The sequence below is a fragment of the Rhodnius prolixus genome, unplaced genomic scaffold (assembly GCF_049639745.1).
Source record: "Rhodnius prolixus isolate KJV_2025 unplaced genomic scaffold, Rpr scaffold_1, whole genome shotgun sequence".
Taxonomy (NCBI): domain Eukaryota; kingdom Metazoa; phylum Arthropoda; class Insecta; order Hemiptera; family Reduviidae; genus Rhodnius; species Rhodnius prolixus.
In genome coordinates this window covers 53,961,746-53,979,935 of record NW_027411581.1, presented here as the reverse complement: position 1 = coordinate 53,979,935, position 18,190 = coordinate 53,961,746, and the positions used below count along the sequence as shown (strand labels likewise).

At 34.5% G+C, this 18,190-nt stretch overlaps 1 protein-coding gene across 1 annotated transcript in view; it reads right to left on the bottom strand.

Moving 5' to 3' along the window:
• Nucleotides 1-18,190, bottom strand: part of Balat (Beta-alanine transporter) — a 260,779-nt gene that overhangs the window by 155,422 nt on the left and 87,167 nt on the right. The window lies entirely within an intron of this gene.

The window sequence follows — 18,190 nt, the reverse complement described above, 5'->3', positions numbered from 1 at the left end:
AGCATTACTTGTAAATCTTTTATGACACGAACAGTGTTTTTGACCTGTAAACTTGCTTTTAGACTTTAAATATGTCTTTCAGACTGAATAGAAAGCGGTAACAACATAGATCGGCGGACACTCTTAGTATAAAAAGATTTGAACATCTGGTCTCGAATACACCGCGGTTTAGAAGCTCCAACAATTCCAAACTATCTAATAAACTTTCTTTTCAAATTGATAGTTGCTTGCTGAGCCTTCATAACTAAATGGTTTAGTAGGCCTTTTACAAATAAGTAAGTTAATGCTGCATGTGACTACACTCATCCCGTTAGTTACTAGTCCATCATTTACTCGGGAATTATGGCTTCAATTCTAGAGTTAAAACTATGTCCCCCAGTACGCCACTTGATTTATTAATTTTTTCAAACTGGGATGAATGAAAATAAGTCGAATAGAAGGGAACGATTATAATATAAACAGATATCACATTGTTGAAGACCGTTTCGAGAAAAATCCCAAGATCATAGCATTTTCTCTTATCCTGAAATTGGGTATTCCAGCCTTGATTCAAGGTATAGTAACAAGCCTGCGGATAATTGATGAAAGGGCTCTTCAACAGTTATACAGTTTAAGGATCCTTCAACAAGAAAAGGAAGTAGACAAGAAGTTTAATGAAAATTCAATTTAATTACTTCTAAAATAACAATTTATTGCAAAATTTCCACAAGGAAAAGCTCAGTTACTCCTATTGTTCCGAAGGAAAATATTTACTTAAAGTTTAAAGATGATACGATAGCGGCCGGGCTCCAAAAAGCTGTGTCAGATATAAATCTTGTAGTTCTTGTGAAGATTTACCCTCTGTTTTTAATTAAACCAGTCTCCACCAAGTCAACTGGAGAGAAAACTGTATGTCAGTGGGAAATGTAATGGTGGGGATTTCCCAGTTACGGGGAAACGTGTTTTTTTTTAGTTCATGAATACAAAAAGGATTGGTTTATGTGAAAAAATAAATTTATCGTACGCAACATGTCAATTTTTGTAGAGTCAAAAAGAAAATATATATATTCAATTTATTAACTGAACGTCATGGAAATTCAATTTTTCGTCTACTTTTATTAACATCAATAAGGCTGGAACATAATGTACTGGACGAGATGACTGAATAAACAGAAATATGTAAAATGGTTGTCATTTTAAAACCAAAAAGTTTGGGAGAAAACAAAGATTGGACAACCTAGTGAAAATATAAAGAAAAGTGGCAAAAGATGTAGACCAATGCTCTGGAGCACATTGAAATAGTCGAAGCATGGAAGACAATAAATCACAATCAGTCGAACTATTTTAGTGCCATAAAAAAAATCAATGGAAAGATGAGATATTTTGCAGAACTATTTCAGAAAAGAAGGCATGAATTTAGGAGGAATACTGTGGTATAACCTTATTGCAAGAAGCGGAATTGGATGAGAAGTTAAGATAGAGGAAGTTAGGTTCTTCAGCAATGAAATGAAGAATGGTAATTTAGCGAGAATTACGTGTGCAGAAGTATATAGGAATAGACGAAGCCGAGAGAAATAGAATGAGAATCGGTGTCAAGAAATTAAAATTGAGAAAGGCTTAAGACAAAGTTTTCTCTTCCTAAATTAGGAGAATTAACGTTTATTAAAAACATATTTCATTAAGTTAATTGGGCGATATGTTTCCAATGGCGAAAAGCCAGTAAAATACCAGAGAAACAGTCACATATAATTGCTACATGTGAACGTTGGAGTACATTAAAGCTTATGTAATTGTTAGGATGCTGGTGTAGGGGATTGGAGATTGGCTGATAGGTGGGATGGTTCAGCTAAACCAATTACATGGCACAAAACTAACAACTTCTATGAACTTGTTATGTCAGCTTGCGGCTCACGTGTATAGATGGCGGGATTGAAACTGACTGCTCCAATTATTGATTAAGAATTTCAACAATAATAAGAATTGAATCTTTAGTAATTGCATTAATGTACGAGTACATCATAGATCTAAATTGTATTTGCTGACTAAATTTTTTTTTGTTTTTAATCTTGAATATTGTATGTACAATATATTATGTACGTAATCTACTCTTTGTTGGATTTAAAATTTATTGAAGTTTCAGATTATAGCAATTAAAACTATTTCATTATTAAAATATTAGTAAAACAATCGGAATCACAGAAAGTTGGGACAGAATGATACCATAATCAAGTAGTAATCAATTCCCTGGCCTTCCATTGGACAGAAACAGAAGCTCCATAGTTAGGAAGAATACCTAAGGTCATTGATTTTATACAGCATTGCGGGCCTCGCCGCATTTTGAATGTATAAAGGGGTAAATGTTTGATTCAGATTCAGTTTGCGGAAGGAACGCTGGCAAAAATGTTTGATTATATAAGTTGAGATTAATAGAAAAGGGCGGTAATCAAATATTAGTAATGTTTTTCGATTCCCAACCTTTAGCTGCAAAATTTGTTATTTTTTTGGGGAGGGATAACTCCTTTTGTATAAATTATTATTTAAAATAATTATACATATATCTGATCTTAAATATGTTTTTTTAATTATATCATCTTTCTCAAATTAAGTTCAATAAAGGCCACACAAAACCCCTTTGGAGAAGTAATTATTTGAATTAATTACTAGAGATATTTTAAGAACATTACCGCCCAAAATATTACATTACATTAATGAGTGTGTAAATGAAATGGGTGCCTCTTTTTCAGCCACCAAACCTGTTCAACGAAATGAACAAAAAAGGATCCATAGAACTATATTAATCCGCCGAGATACTTATCTGCAAAGTTGGCTGATATACTAAAAACGGAAGCTGCACGCCTTTGATAAACTTTACACAGTCGACAACCTTTCGCACTGGCTGATCCTCCAGTAACTGTGCTCGTCTTGAAATCCTCTAGTAATTCGCTTTAAAGCCTAGCTTTAGTGCTATATGTAAATGATAATTCCATTTTCTTGTCAGGATTACTACTAAGTTATATAATAAAAAAATCAATAGAATAAATATTTATCACAAAAAAGAAAAGGCAATATGAATATTGTATTATATATATTTGTGATAAATCTGGTTGTTGGAGAGTGAATTTTTTTCCATTCTTGTGCCAATAGATGGCTCTCTGCCAACAATACGGTGTCAGTTTCTTCTTTTTTAACTACATAATAGGTACATTCGAATAAATCTTCCCATTTATTGTTTCCTCTGACTGTAAATAACCATGAAGACTTTTCACAAAAGGAAGTAAACAAAGAATTTCCAAAGTTTTGTGTGCGGAGAGGGTGGTGAACATTCTGTAGACTCTTTTATTTTTCTCGGAGCCTCGAGGACACACTTTTCTAGTCCAGGCAAAATTTTTTCAAGCTCTGATTTTCACAGATTACTAAGTATCGTACAGATGTCATAAAGTTGAGCCATACTTTGTTTTTTTACACTACTCCAAACTAATGAATTAGACTTGAAATAGCCAGAGAATACATCTGAAGTATAATGTTACAAAAGAATGCTTAATGGTTGTTGCATAGAATCAATATACCTAGAATTTGTTATTTAATTAACTTTTCTTCAATTCACTTTAATTGGTTTCCTGAATAATTTATGTCAGTGTTCCGTCACACTGGAGCGGAAGTTGTGTGGCTCAATCAAGTTCCTAGATTTTTGCCAAAAAAAACTTGCCAAATTACAAAAAGACCATTTACTAGCTATAGATTGTTGTTTTTGTAATAAATAGTCGAAATAAAGTACAGCATTTCAGAAATATTAATTCTTTTTGGAGCCGAAGAAAAATGATGTGCCCAATCAATAAAATCAAACTGACCTCTCAGTCGAGATTGATTTGAATAAAGTGACTAAAAATCTCACTTTTCTCTTAACAGTGATCAGTAATACCACTATCTTTTCGTATCATTTCTTAAATTATCATTACAGTTACCTCAGTAAATATTCTAAGTGATAAGAATAGAATTTAGTGCCCACCTATTGATAAGTGTATTTCCGTTACCTTAGCTTATCCTCACACTTTATTTCTAATTCTTTTCTAATCTACCATAATTTGAAGAGCATCAATGGTGGTAATTTTAGAAAGCCAACCGATCTTGTACATCCGAGATACAATAGACGATGTTCCCAGTAAAAATATCGACAAATAAACGATGTTGCCGTAAACATTTTAAAATCTAGAAAATAAATTCCAACTAATTGTATGAAGATGTCAAATTATATAACTTATTAGTTGACTTTAATACTATTCATACTCCCTTTAAGGAACGATTTTCGGAAAATGGAAAAAGTGTGGGTAAACTGATTTTGTTTTTTGATTTGGATTCGTAATTTTGATCCTTATTAAAGGTAGCCGAGCGGTTAGAGGCGAGTCCTGGAAAGTTAATAAGTATTGTGGTGGTACTAGGTTCGATTCCCGGTCTAGACCTTGGACTTTATTTAATGTTTAATATGAGAATATTATAGTGAAGTATGTCGGCTAGCCGCCTCCATCCACCATAAATAATCTTGGTCGTAAAGCCCACATGGAAAAATAGACATTACTTTACTTCATTTATAAAAATGTAAAAGTAACACGTGTTCCATGCATCATGGGACATGTGGACAATATTTTCTCTTTCAGCAAAGATACGATTGGAGGGGGGAAAATCTCACTCACACTTACATCAAGCGATTCCTACAAACTGTTATTTTCGGTTATAACTCACAATCAGGGGGTGAAGTTAAACCGCGGCGACTTGGCGAGGTACACCGCAAGGTAGATAAGCTAGGGGACTAAGTAAGTTTTAAGTTTAAGAGAAAGTTATAAACGGGAGTTTAGTATCTAAACTCATGATCAAAACGGAAGTGCAGGTAAGCATGACTCAAAAAACGAATAATCGCAGAGAGCTTAATTCTACATTTGGTTAAAACCAAAAATGTTTTCAACAATATCGTTCATTAAATGAACTATCAATTTCATATTCCAATGAGATTTAATTGGGTGAATTAAAAATAATAGAAATTGTGTGAGAATTTACAAAGATTTTTAGCGGAATTTACGAGTATTTACAATCATATTGAATTTATAATATTTTTGCAGCTCAAATTTTCTGCCAGAATTGTAAGAAGACTTTAGCTTGTTATCCCAGGATTATGGACAAATTATATATAATCAAGATCAATATATCGCTTATTATTATTATAAATAAATACCAGTTATTATTTTATTCATTTGTTGAAGTTGGAACTTTTGGATTTGGGAAGACTTTCCAATCCAATAAATTTAAATATTTATAGTAAAATTTGTTCGACTTCTTATCCTAAGAACAACTTGTCAATGATTACAGCCTATTGGTTTCTCAAAAGTTCATAATTATACAGAGAATGTAGTTACTAATCACACTAAGCCAATTAAATACAAGTGCTGCAATTAATGTTTTATTTTTTTATCCAATCGAATGTCAACAAATAATTGTAAAAAGCCAGATAGAGATTGAAAAAATACTGCCTACTATAGGCTTAAGTTGTTTAATTGAATGAAAAACTCGATTCAACCAAAAAAAAATCTCCTCTGTTGCTGTTAGTTCAATTATCAACTCAATTTTAGAAATTCAGTGTTTACCAGAATTAAATTTTTTGAGAATCTTGAAATATGAAAAATGGTTTTCATCGCACAGTTGCTGAGCATGAAATAACATGACTTTGTTTTCTGTTTCTTTTTGCGGTTTTAAAATTTACGGTTACTTTTTTAAGCTTAAAAGTTTTGTAATTAAACATTATATCACTATAGTATATTGTCATTGCAACATAAAGCGAATTACTTATTATTAATCACTTGGAAGCCCAGTAACAATGGATACAAACTTAAGTCGGCTTTGCTAATCAATAAAAGGATGTTTCTGATAATGCAAGGAAAAAAAAAAGTTTCAGAATTAGAAAAACAATGGAGATCATTATCTTCAAATATACCTGGCTGTTTGCAATAGATGATACAGCAAAAGAGAACAGGAGTCAGCGCGAAATCTTTGGATGAAAAACCAGATATAAACTTGCGTGGGGCGACTTACTTTTGAAATTTAAGTGAATAATTTTAGTCAATTAGTGAAATTCGCAACCATTAAAATAATAAATCACATTACTTGACTGGACAAATGCAATTCCATTATATTATTCTATGTTTACAACTACAAGCAAATATTGCATTAAAATGTCAAAGAAATCCACTATAATCTAGACCCTTTGTTACTTTTAATCTTTGTAAAATTTAAACTTTAAAGATATTAAGATTTATTTAATTGGAAGTCCTTTTTACAATTCCATCAGGAAGCTTTTTCAATTAGAGACAAATTTCATTAAATTCCAGTAACGTTAAAACTCTTTATTACAATTTTGAAAACATTCTGAAATTAAAACAATTCGTTCTAGATACATATATTATACATGCAAACAGCTGGCGGACAAGTTTATAACTGTTATTTATTAATTATTAGCTTTTCTGTTCTCCTAAACTTGTTTTACTATAATTTACATTAATCTGAACTTACTTTTCTATTGCTCATTTCTGTAAATATGTATTAAGAAGATTTTTTTTTTATGTATTTTAAATTTAATTTATGCCTGTAGATAGATAAACTTTTTTATGTTCTCCATTAATAATTTACAAAGAAAAATAATATTTTACAAAAGTAATAACTGACGCAGCCATTGGCTGTCTGCCAGGAGTGCTAATTACAAGTGTGAAAATATATCATTTAAATTCAATTGAAAGCAGTGCACAATAACAAAGTGTAAATAATAAAAAGCACAACAAAATCAAAATAATAATAAAGTAAATGAATTTTTCCTTTTTAAAATTATATTCTTATTTTACTTCTTCATTAACCCATGTACCATTTAATAATTGAATTGGTTAATTAAAAAGGAACGATAGGCTAGAGCGTCTCTTATAAAGCCAGCCAACACCGCCCAATTTGCGCCATTCAAATACCTAAAAATTTCATCCTCCAATAAGTACTGTGCACCAATGAACCTCAATCTTATCATTTTAAGAGTTCTATAACATCCCAAGAAGTGGAAAACATCTTCGACTTCTTTAAGGTTACACATCGAGCAATTATAATTTCCCCCAAAAATATAAGGTTTGAAATTCAAATTGAGGCCTTCAAACCTCGCTTTAATCAAACTACTGAGTTGTGACCTCCCCAGTCCCAGATTCAAATAATCCACTTCCAGGGACAGCCTCTTATATATGTTGTGGTAAATACCATTGGAAGCTCGCTGTTTGTTAATCGTTTGGTAATAGGGCACTAATCTTTCCCTTATACCATTCATTTCCTTTTCCAGCTGTTCGACTGATACAAACATTTTGCTAAAAACACATCCCAATTTGTTGACCCAATTCATCCAGTCCTTGTACCACAGTATTTTCTTTTTAATTATTTCTTTGGCTATTAAAGAGGTAAGGCGGAAATCTTTATAATTTAGTTTTTTATTAAGTATTTTAAATGAAGTCCAAATGTGAAGAAAAATTTATGCCTGTATTATATTGATGGAAAGTAATTCTATATTTTGAACACATTTACATATTTTCCTACCATAATTCATGCGAATTGCTATTGCCAAGATTGCTTGAAGCACAATATTCTACCAAGAATAGATAATATCTTGTTCATACCAACCACTACCATAGATATACCTGCACAGACGCTAGTTCAAGATATACTAACAAATCGTTTACAAAGGGTAAGAGAGCCTACGGGAACAAATAAGACATTGTGATTATCGTTAACAATGCTTCGACAGCACAATCGTCCCTTAACGCTCAACCACTTCATAGACAGTATTTGTGTGTTGCTGTCTAGTCAACTCAGCTAATATGATGTAAAAAGAAAAGGTAGCTTCTAGCTAGAAAAGCCCTAACTCACCTAATCTTTAGATAGAGTAGTTAATCTTTTTCTCATTGAGGCATCAATGTACCTTTACGTTCTTTTTGCTGCACCAAATTGACTGCATAAATAATTGAAGGACATTACCAATGATATACACGCGAAAGTTAAGAGTCTCCAATGCATGCTCTTAGATTAAAGCCCTAACTATTCAGTCAATAATTAGTTTAGTCTGTGTGTGTGTGTGTGAGTGATATGGGCGTTTGTGGTTTACGTTCTCATTTTCTTCAAGCAACTTCTTTTTCTTTTCCCATTTTAATAAAATTATAAGAAGTTTCAGCAAGTTAACTTCTTCAGTATTTTGATTTGACGCTTTGTCATGTTTAATATGATTATTTCTTACAACTGATAAGGAGCTTGATGGAGGCGGGGCCCCAGACAATGTACTCGTATTCTCTTTATGAACAACTCTGTTCACCACCGGAAGTGAAGTCTAGATAGATGCTCCTAAGAAGAGAAAATCTAAGAGCATGCATTGGAGACTCCTAACTTTCGCGTGTATATCATTGCTAATGTCCTTCAATTATTTATGCAGTCAGTTTGTTGCAGCAAAATTGAGAACGTAAAGGTACAGTGATGCCTCAATGAGAAAAAGATTATCTACTCTGAATGTTCGATGTTATAAGGTATTACCAATTTTTTCTTCAAACATGGATTCTTTACTATATTCTAGTGAGCCTCAATATTGTTAATATTTATAAAAAGACTTTTAAAGAAAGCTAAATGTTCTGGGACCCTTCTTAACGATATATTTTCTAGGGAAAAACAATAAATAAAAGAAACAAAAGAAAAATGCTTGACTAACTGGATTTCGAATGCTGAGAAGAAATCTTTCAAAAGCGATTCTAACTTCCGGCTCCGTGAATTTGTACTAATACATACTTTAAGTAACTCAATTCAATCTTGATTAATATTAAGTAACATAAATTTAAATGGCGCTCTCAAGAAGTCCACAACGGTGTTGCTTCCTTTAGAACCACCCTAAAACAAATTTTCTTGGTAAAATCTTTCAAATATGTTAAATGTTGGAATATCTACCATGTGAACGTGTTTCCTCGTTTAAGGAAAAGTTTTGGAATTCCCAAAGTAGCGAAATGTAATATAAAGTACAGTAATTCAGAACATTTGTTTTTTTAAAAGATATTTCAAACTCAAGGGAATCTTAAACATTTCATTTCCGCTGGGAACTTAAAATAAAAAACCTCTTACTGGAGACAAGTAAAAAATTACTGAAATTATATTTGTTATTAATGTTATTTCCTGCTAGAAGTACCTTCAAAACATTCCTTCCTGCAATTTCTTTTATTAACAATAAAGGAAAGACAATCTCGAAGAAAGAATATACAGAAAGGAAGACATCTCAAGTGATGAACATTTTTATTTTTAACAATGGTGTAGTCACTTTTAACAAGAACTGCTGCAGCTGTGCTAGTTCTTTCATTACGACAAATGGACTAAAAATCTATTACATTATTACTAGCTGCCACACCCAACTGGCGGGTCTGGAGAAAACAAAATCATTAATCAGCTGTAATATTTGCTTATTAATTTTGCTGTCTAGTTTAGACAATGTGACATTCTGTCTAACTGAAGTGTTGTGAGGGAAGTAGAAAAGGAGAGAAGGCGATATTTCTATGAAAGTAAATATAATAAGGCTTATTGTCCAATTATCAATGAGGTCCAGGACTGGGCGGAAGCACATACATTAGCATTAATTTTTTTTTTTCTAAAAAGTAGCTCAGGCGGAATTCGAATTGGGGATATCCTAAAAACCACGGCTCATAACTGCTAAACATATTGTATTATACTACACTAAATTGTCTGCCACTTATAACAACTAGAACGTAGTTAGCACTATCACTAACGCAGTTATTAACTGCGGTGAATCTTCTATATTATTTTATGTTCCCCAAACGAATTCACCGAAAGTCGTACTTAACTGCATTGTGGAATAAAAATACAGAACATGAGAACTTGTTGGAAGATTCATTTTTGTAAAGGAAATACCTGTAACATTTTAATTTAGCAAAGAAATCTACGTAATATTATTCAATTTCCTGTTAGAAATCATACGATGCTTGATAGGAAGTGACGTAAATTTTCTATTACGAGTAGAAATTTTATTTATTTATTTTTTTAGTAAAGAAAGACGGATATTCAATTAAAGTATCCCTTAAATTTTTAACAATTAAAGTCAAGATTTCTGACACACATAAATAAACAAAACAAAATCGATAAATAATTATTTTAATTCTCTACCTGATCACATTTCACACTAAAGAACTTGTCTCAGAAGAACTTAGAGCTAAAGAAAATCATAAGAAATTATAAAAAAAATGGCGCAAACACAAAACTATGAAAATTTGCTACAAGATGTTTTATAGTTTTTATTGGCAACTGCAATAAAAAGCAAACGCACAAACTGGGCAATATTCTTTTCCCTTTACGTCATAAAGCAACCTCTGGTCGAGGTTTTTTCGAATACTTAGTAATTTGCTTTCTGAATTTATTTAACAAATAAATTTTTTGTAACATTAATAAGCCCCACAAATACAAAATTTAATGTTATTATTAAATGGTTTAAAATATGGATAAAAGATAACTGATAAAAATTCATTTTTATTCGAATTCTACGAATAAAGCCATTTCCTGTACATCATTAAGTGTATACTTCAATGCAATGAAAAATACTTTAGTCGCAATACTGCCCATCCTACCAGACATTTCATACAGGCAATGAGGTTAACCGTGGACCACATTAACTGTGCAGACCGGCCATCCAAACAGGGTATGTAGTGTGTAGTTGTGATTACAATTAGCTACGGAGTATTTACTACGTGTTAGCCTACTGCCATCAGTTATCTGAGTTGTATAGCTCTGCATGAGTTTGTATTTGAGTTGAACAAAACCCACGTTTTGAATTCTTGTACACAGGGTGAAACGGCGTCAGGCGGCGGACAGGTGCTGGTTCTCTCACAATCATACCAGTTCATATTGAACCTACCAACATGCTCCGATCGGTTCGATTGTATTGTGAATTGACAATGAAAATAAATGTGAACCTTCTATAAGGTAGACCTCAGCTCGTTTACATTCTCTCTCACACAATATTATAACACACTCAGACAATAAAAGATGTGAAATGATTTTTCTTTTTCATTTTAATTGATTGTACAAATTTTAATTACGAAAATGTTTTCATTTCTAAAGAATATTCATTTTAAAAATTCACCCATCAGGTGCGAACAACACTCCAAATTTATTTCAAAGTTCAAATCAGTACATTTTTGTTTAACTACCAGGTTTACTAAATACAAACATTTATATAGGGAATGTGTCTATGTAAAAATCAATTTTTATAAAATTATTTTAAAATAAGGATTTTATCCTAACTAGTTGGTCTCTTGTGCCCTTAACGGTGATGTGCCGTTCGTGTTACGTACAACCTTTTAGGTTTGGAAAGAGAATGAACATCTAGTAGAAAGAATTTTTAGTAAAAGAGCCTTTATGGCGTTCTCTCTTTACTGTAAACAGAGACCATTAATTTCTTAGTCTGCTGATTTGGGTTGTGTCTAGTCAATAACCACCATGTACACTGTGGGATGTGTGGTGAGTTGTTAGACTGGAATACTCGCGAAGTTTCAAGAAGAAGTGGCTAATCTACTTCAGGTGCAGAAAACAGGAGGAAAGAGAGAGAACATAGAAGTCCAGAGTGGCGCACACAAATTGGCAAAATTGCAAGATTAATATTTCAGAAAAATTATTCATATTTTTTCTCACTGTTTTTCCTGCTTCAACTGGGCTCGCTCTCCATCAGGAAAAAAAAGAAAAGCAAGAGCAAAACAAATCGACGAGGCAGCCGTATGGTAATAATGATGCTGGGAGTAGATGGAAGATGCAGGGAATGCTGTTGATGTTTAACAGTAGTAACAGCAATTTTTCATCTTAACGTATTATTCCAATCTTAATGGCGCATGAGTGTGGCAGACTAAAGAGGTTCTGGTAACTTTAAGGTACAGATAGACTGGATGGGAAACTCTTCACAATACAGAATAATCTCAACTAATCTTTCAGCTGAAGTACTCCCTGAACGTTTTTCTATTCGCTTATTCAACACAACATATATACAACGCTACACTCAAAGGTGTTTAGAAAATTTGAGCTCCAATAAAATGGCAGAGAAAGATCGGGATTTCGGGTGGGAAGGAGTGTTTTGCTCCCTTTAATAGCAGCTCTATTTAAACGAATTTATTTCTATCTCAGCCACCAACTTATCAAAGGCCTTCTTACGCTGGAGTCGCGGGGTCTCCGACTAACCTTTCATCCGCTTCTACTGACGTTACTACTGTACTGACCTCTTTCATTTCTGAATTCAAATCACTCATCAATCCTCTCATCAGCCTTCTCACTAGTGACTGATCTCATTCCTCGACTTGTAAAATAAATTCCTCATCACTAGCAATACTTCTTTGGAACGCAAACGGGCTGAATTCCCACAAAGACGAACTAGACATTTTCTTACATGACAAACTAATTGACGTAGCCCTAATTACGGAGACACACTTTACCGGACGATCTTACTGCAATGTAACTGACTACACTACTTACAGAGCAGACCACCCGGACGACACTGCCCATGGTGGCGCAGCCATTCTCATCCGCTCCTCTTTAATTCACAGCCTGCTCCTCACTGAGCAAACTGATGCTCTCCAGTCCGTGGCAGTTACATTGTATTGCCAGCCATTCTCTCTGAATGTGGCAGCGGTGTACTGTCCGCCTAACAAAGCAATATCATCACAAGAGTTTAGTACTTTCTTTGGCAAACTGGGGCCAAAATTCTTGGCAGGTGGGGACTATAACGCTAAACATCCGCAGTGGGGTTGTCGCACAACTAATCCTAGAGGACGCACCCTACTCAATGTTCTTTCTTCCTCTAACTACAAGGTACTATCCCCTGATCAACCAACTTACTGGCCGACAGCTCTCTCTAAACTGCCTGACATCCTAGACATTTTCGTTACCTCTCAGACATTTTCACAATGTACAGACATCTATACTCTTACTGATCTTTCCTCTGACCACAGTCCTGTGCTGTTGGTACTAACTGCAACACCTAAGACACTTCCGCCTCGCCCTTCTCTAATTACGGGACCTGTTGACTGGGATAACTTCCAAACTTTACTTGACACTAAACTTAATCTATCTCTCTCTTTAAAAACTGCTGACGAAATTGATGAAGCAGTTTACACGCTGACTAACGCAATACAGACTTCCATCTGGGAATCGACTACTCACTTACATCGGAAGAATACTAGACAATATAACTTACCTATAGAAACACGAATACTCATAAGAGAAAAAAGGAGAGCCCGAGCCCTCTGGCAACGGACACGTTATCCTAGCGACAAACGGATGTACTTTAGACTCACAAGACAACTGAAAAGAAATTTACAAAAGCTAAAAATTGAAAAATATGACGCCTTCATTACAAACCTGACTACAGACCGTAAATCTCTCTGGACAGCTACACGCAGGCTACTTTCCTACAAACATACTCCTTCTCCACTCAAACGGGAAGACGGGACTTGGGCGAAATCGGAGGAGGACAAAGCTACACTGTTTGCTCATCACTTGACAAATGTCTTTACACCTCATCCTGATATGACGGACGATATACACATGGATGAAATACAAACAGAACTGGACGTTCCACTTCCTCTCGCACTACCACCAAAAGCCTTTACTCCTTCTGACGTTAAATACACTATCAAGAATCTTCCATCTAGAAAGTCTCCAGGATATGACCTCATCACCTCTGAAATTCTCCGCCACTTACCTAAAAAAGCTATCATCTTCCTCACCTACATTTACAACTCTGTCCTTCGTACTACATACTTTCCGCTATCCTGGAAGTATTCAGTGGTGCGAATGATTCCGAAACCTGGAAAACCTGCTCACCTACCCTCATCATACAGACCTATCAGCCTACTGCCGACTCTAGGAAAAGTTCTTGAAAAACTGTTACTTAAGCGTATTAACCCCATATTGTCGGAGTTTGGTGTTATACCAGACCACCAATTTGGTTTCAGGTGTCATCATAGCACTATTCAACAATGCCACCGGGTTGTTGATGTTATTGCTTCAGCACTGGAGAAAAAACAGTATTGCTCAGGGGCATTCTTAGACGTAAGCCAGGCTTTCGACCGTGTTTGGCATCCTGGATTACTGTTCAAACTAAAAAAGCATCTTCCCTCAACATACTACCTCATTTTGCGCTCCTATCTTTCAGATAGGTTCTTTCAAATTAGTACTGGCTCAGCAATCTCTTCTTTCTCCACAGTGAGGGCGGGAGTGCCGCAGGGGAGTATACTTGGCCCCGTTCTCTACACAGTATTCACATCAGACATACCTGTACAACCCTCTACACTACTCTGTACATATGCAGACGATACAGCCATACTAGCCACAAGTACACATCCTACATCAGCTTCATACAAATTACAGACACACTTACATAAAATAGAATTCTGGGCCAAAAAGTGGCGGATTAAAATGAACTCACAGAAATGCCAGCACGCCACGTTTACTCTCCGGCGGGGCTCCTGTCCACCTGTTCTCTTCAACAGCAATCCTCTTCCTTATACAGATCTGGTGCGCTACCTTGGGCTCTACATAGACAAGCGACTCACGTGGAACCCACACACTAGACTTAAAAGACAAGCAATGACAAAACGTGCGAAACTACTTTACAGACTTCTTGGACGACGCTCCAAATTACCTATTGAACTCAAACGATTAATCTACAGTACTATCATCAAACCAATGTGGACTTACGGACTGGAGCTGTGGGGTTCAGCCAAACCTTTCAATCAAAACTACTTCGACAGATAGCTGACGCTCCTTTCTACGTAACTAACCTCACTCTACACAACGACCTCAACATACCTTTCGTACACCAATTAGCCAAGACTAAATATCAAAAATTCCATAGTGCTCTCTCCACTTGCTCCAATCCTCTAGTACAGTCTCTCGCCTCCTCTGACATTCCTAACAATCCTCCTCGCCGACTGAATCGCCAGTGGCCCCGCGACTTCCTCGCAGTCTGAAGGCTTAAAATTAATATCCTGTAGAAAGTGCTGCCGCTGGGCAGTTTCTTTCCTCCTGCCTTTCACGGCTCTATACTTCAATCTCCCAATTTACTTATTGTATAGTGTATTATACAGATTGTAAATAACAAAATAAATTAAAAAAAAAAAAAAAAAAAGAAATTGTAATAATTGATATAAAACTGTCGGTGGGACAATTGTATAAGGGTTGAAAGTCCAAAAAATCGTGACGTTGAAAAAAAAAAAAATTAAAAAATTACCAAGTACAAACTTCCATTGCCCCAAACAAGGCCAAAACAATAACCCGCCCAACATATTCGCCAAGTTTACTTAAATCGGAAACGAGACCTACAAACTCCTCTCCAAGAAACTAGGCCTCAAAACCGCGCTTAGAGCCAACAATAGACTGAGAAACGGGGCACTAATCGAAACTAACAAACCCTGATTTTAAGTTATTTTAAGAAGGAAGCAAATCAAATTTAAGTATTATAAATTAATGCTGCTAATTAAGATATTGCTGTGTGAAAAGTTACTTTTCGCACTATCCAAGAACCTCAAAAAACTTCTTCAGCTGTGAAACTATCTAAATATTTTACATGGAAACAAATCCTCTTGTGACAATTGACAAAAAATGTTATAATTTGAATTTTATATTAATTTAGTTTTGAATTATTCGATATTTGTTATTCGATATTGTCTTCTCAATTATTTCACTTTTTTCCCCCTAAAGAAGTGTAACACAACGTCACAAAACCCCTTTGAAGAAGTCTCCAGTGATTAAATAATAATTTTTTTTTTTTTTTAAGTATTGTAGGTATCTCAGGCATTCGACAGGATATGGCTCGCGGGGCTGCTTTATAAACTCAAACGCCTACTGTCTTCTACCTTTTACCTCATTCTTAAGTCTTATCTCTCCGACCGTTTCTTCCAAGTCAAACAAGGTACTTCTTCTTCTCTTAACCTTCCAATACTCGCTGGAGTTCCTCAAGGAAGCATTCTAGCCCCCTTACTTTATATTCTCTATACTGCCGACTTACCAACTCACCCGAATACAATTACTTTCACTTTCGCCGACGACACTGCAATTCTTTCTCCTCATCTAGATCCTGTAACAGCATGCCGTGCACTCCAATCATACCTAAATCTTCTCGAGCCTTGGCTGCAAAAGTGGAGAATCAAAGTGAACGAATTGAAATCTAAATACATAGTATTCACCTTAAACAAAAAAACTCTCCCTCCTCTCTCCTTCCACAATACTTCTATACCAATTACTAACCGAGTACAATATCTCGGACTACATCTTGACAAACGACTAACACGGAACCCTCACACGAGACTCAAACGAACTGACCTCAATCTGAGGTATAAAATGTTGAAAAGACTACTCGACAAACGATCAAAACTGACCCTGACGAACAAACGAACACTATATACCGCTCTACTTGCCCTAATATGAAATACAACTGTACGGAAGTGCCAAAAAATCGAACATCAACCGACTTCAGACCTTACAATCAAAAATTCTAAGACGCTCCCTTCTACGTCTCCAATCATACTATACACATCTGATCTCAATATTCCTCTCGTCTCTAAAATAGCACAATCTCGATACACAAAACTCCACTCAAATCTACACAGTCATTATAACCCTCTTATCCACAACATGTCTACCACAGCACTTCCTTCTAATCCTCAACGCAGACTGAAGCGGCGGTGGCCACGCGATTATCTCAACATATAACGCCGACCTCCTAGGATGGTTGCTGTGTAAGCTTGCCAATCTGGCGAACTAACGGCTTCCATCACTGGATGGTCGTCGTTCACTCCAATCACGCCCTTGGCGCACACACATGTGCGCGTAAATGTATGGATATATATATGCGTGCAAGTGTATTTGTGCCATCCCTTATCACTCATCTCTTTTGTCTATTGTACTGCATACAGTTGCAAAATAAATAAACAAATAAAAAAAATAAAAAAGGTCACCACAATTTAGTTTAATATTTAAGAGAATATTCCTAAAATATTAAATTACGAAATATATGATGGTAAATTAAATTTTCTGCCAACAATATTCTGCCACTAATTACGTCTGTACTTGAGTGCAACAATGACATAATTATAGAAAAGCGCATCAACACAGAGAGACAATAGAAAATAACAATAAATTGGATTAAATTTTCCTAGTTTACAAATTATATAACGAAACTGTGCTGCTTTGGAACCTGGTTACAAAGTAATTTAATGGAAGATCATCCCTTTAGTTTTCATTGTAATTGATATAAGTTTAAGTTTGCAATTATCGTTAATGTAACTATTACATACGCCAATAATTAATGTTATATTTAGCTCTAAATATTTTATGAAATTTTGTTGCAGTTATTTTAGGAATTAAATCAAATCACAATCGTATTTATAATAAAGTAAGGGATCTCTTTAGCCGTAAATATAATTATTACCTACTAACTAGATGTTTTTTTTAAAACTAGATGATGAATACAAAACTTTAAAAATACACAATTTCATGTGAAATGAATCAGAGATCTATCAGTCTCTCTAAAAAAAGAGGCAAGCAAGCTCTCGTTAAATCAGTCACCAAACTCAGCACAATAACCCCAGATTTGTAAACCGCAGAATGGCATATGACTGCTCCAGGACACTTGTTTAATGAATTGTACCTTATTTTTAATGGAATTATATTTCACGTAGAACCTAAATAACAATACCCGACAAAAATTCGAAACAAATTTAACGATTGTTGTTGTATTTACCCTTTTGAAATGAGACACAAAGGGCCTTTATGGGACAATAAAATATCATTTATAGTACAGGGCAAATAACCAAAGTTATTTTTGTTCCCTTTCCACCCTTCGAAAAGAATAATTTTAAAATGATTGTTTTAGCCAATAAAAGAAATTAACTAATAATCAAATAAAATGAAATAAACAAATAAAACATTAAACATAAACAATGTAAAAATATAAATTCAAGATTTTCTTTTTACAAAATGCTATGAATATTAAACTATTTTATGAGTAATTGTTTGAATAATAGTGCCACAGTAAGTAGTCCTAAGTAATAAAATTATATAGAGCAACAAAATGTTTATAGATTTCGTGTAGAATGTTTTTTTATGATTTATTACAGTT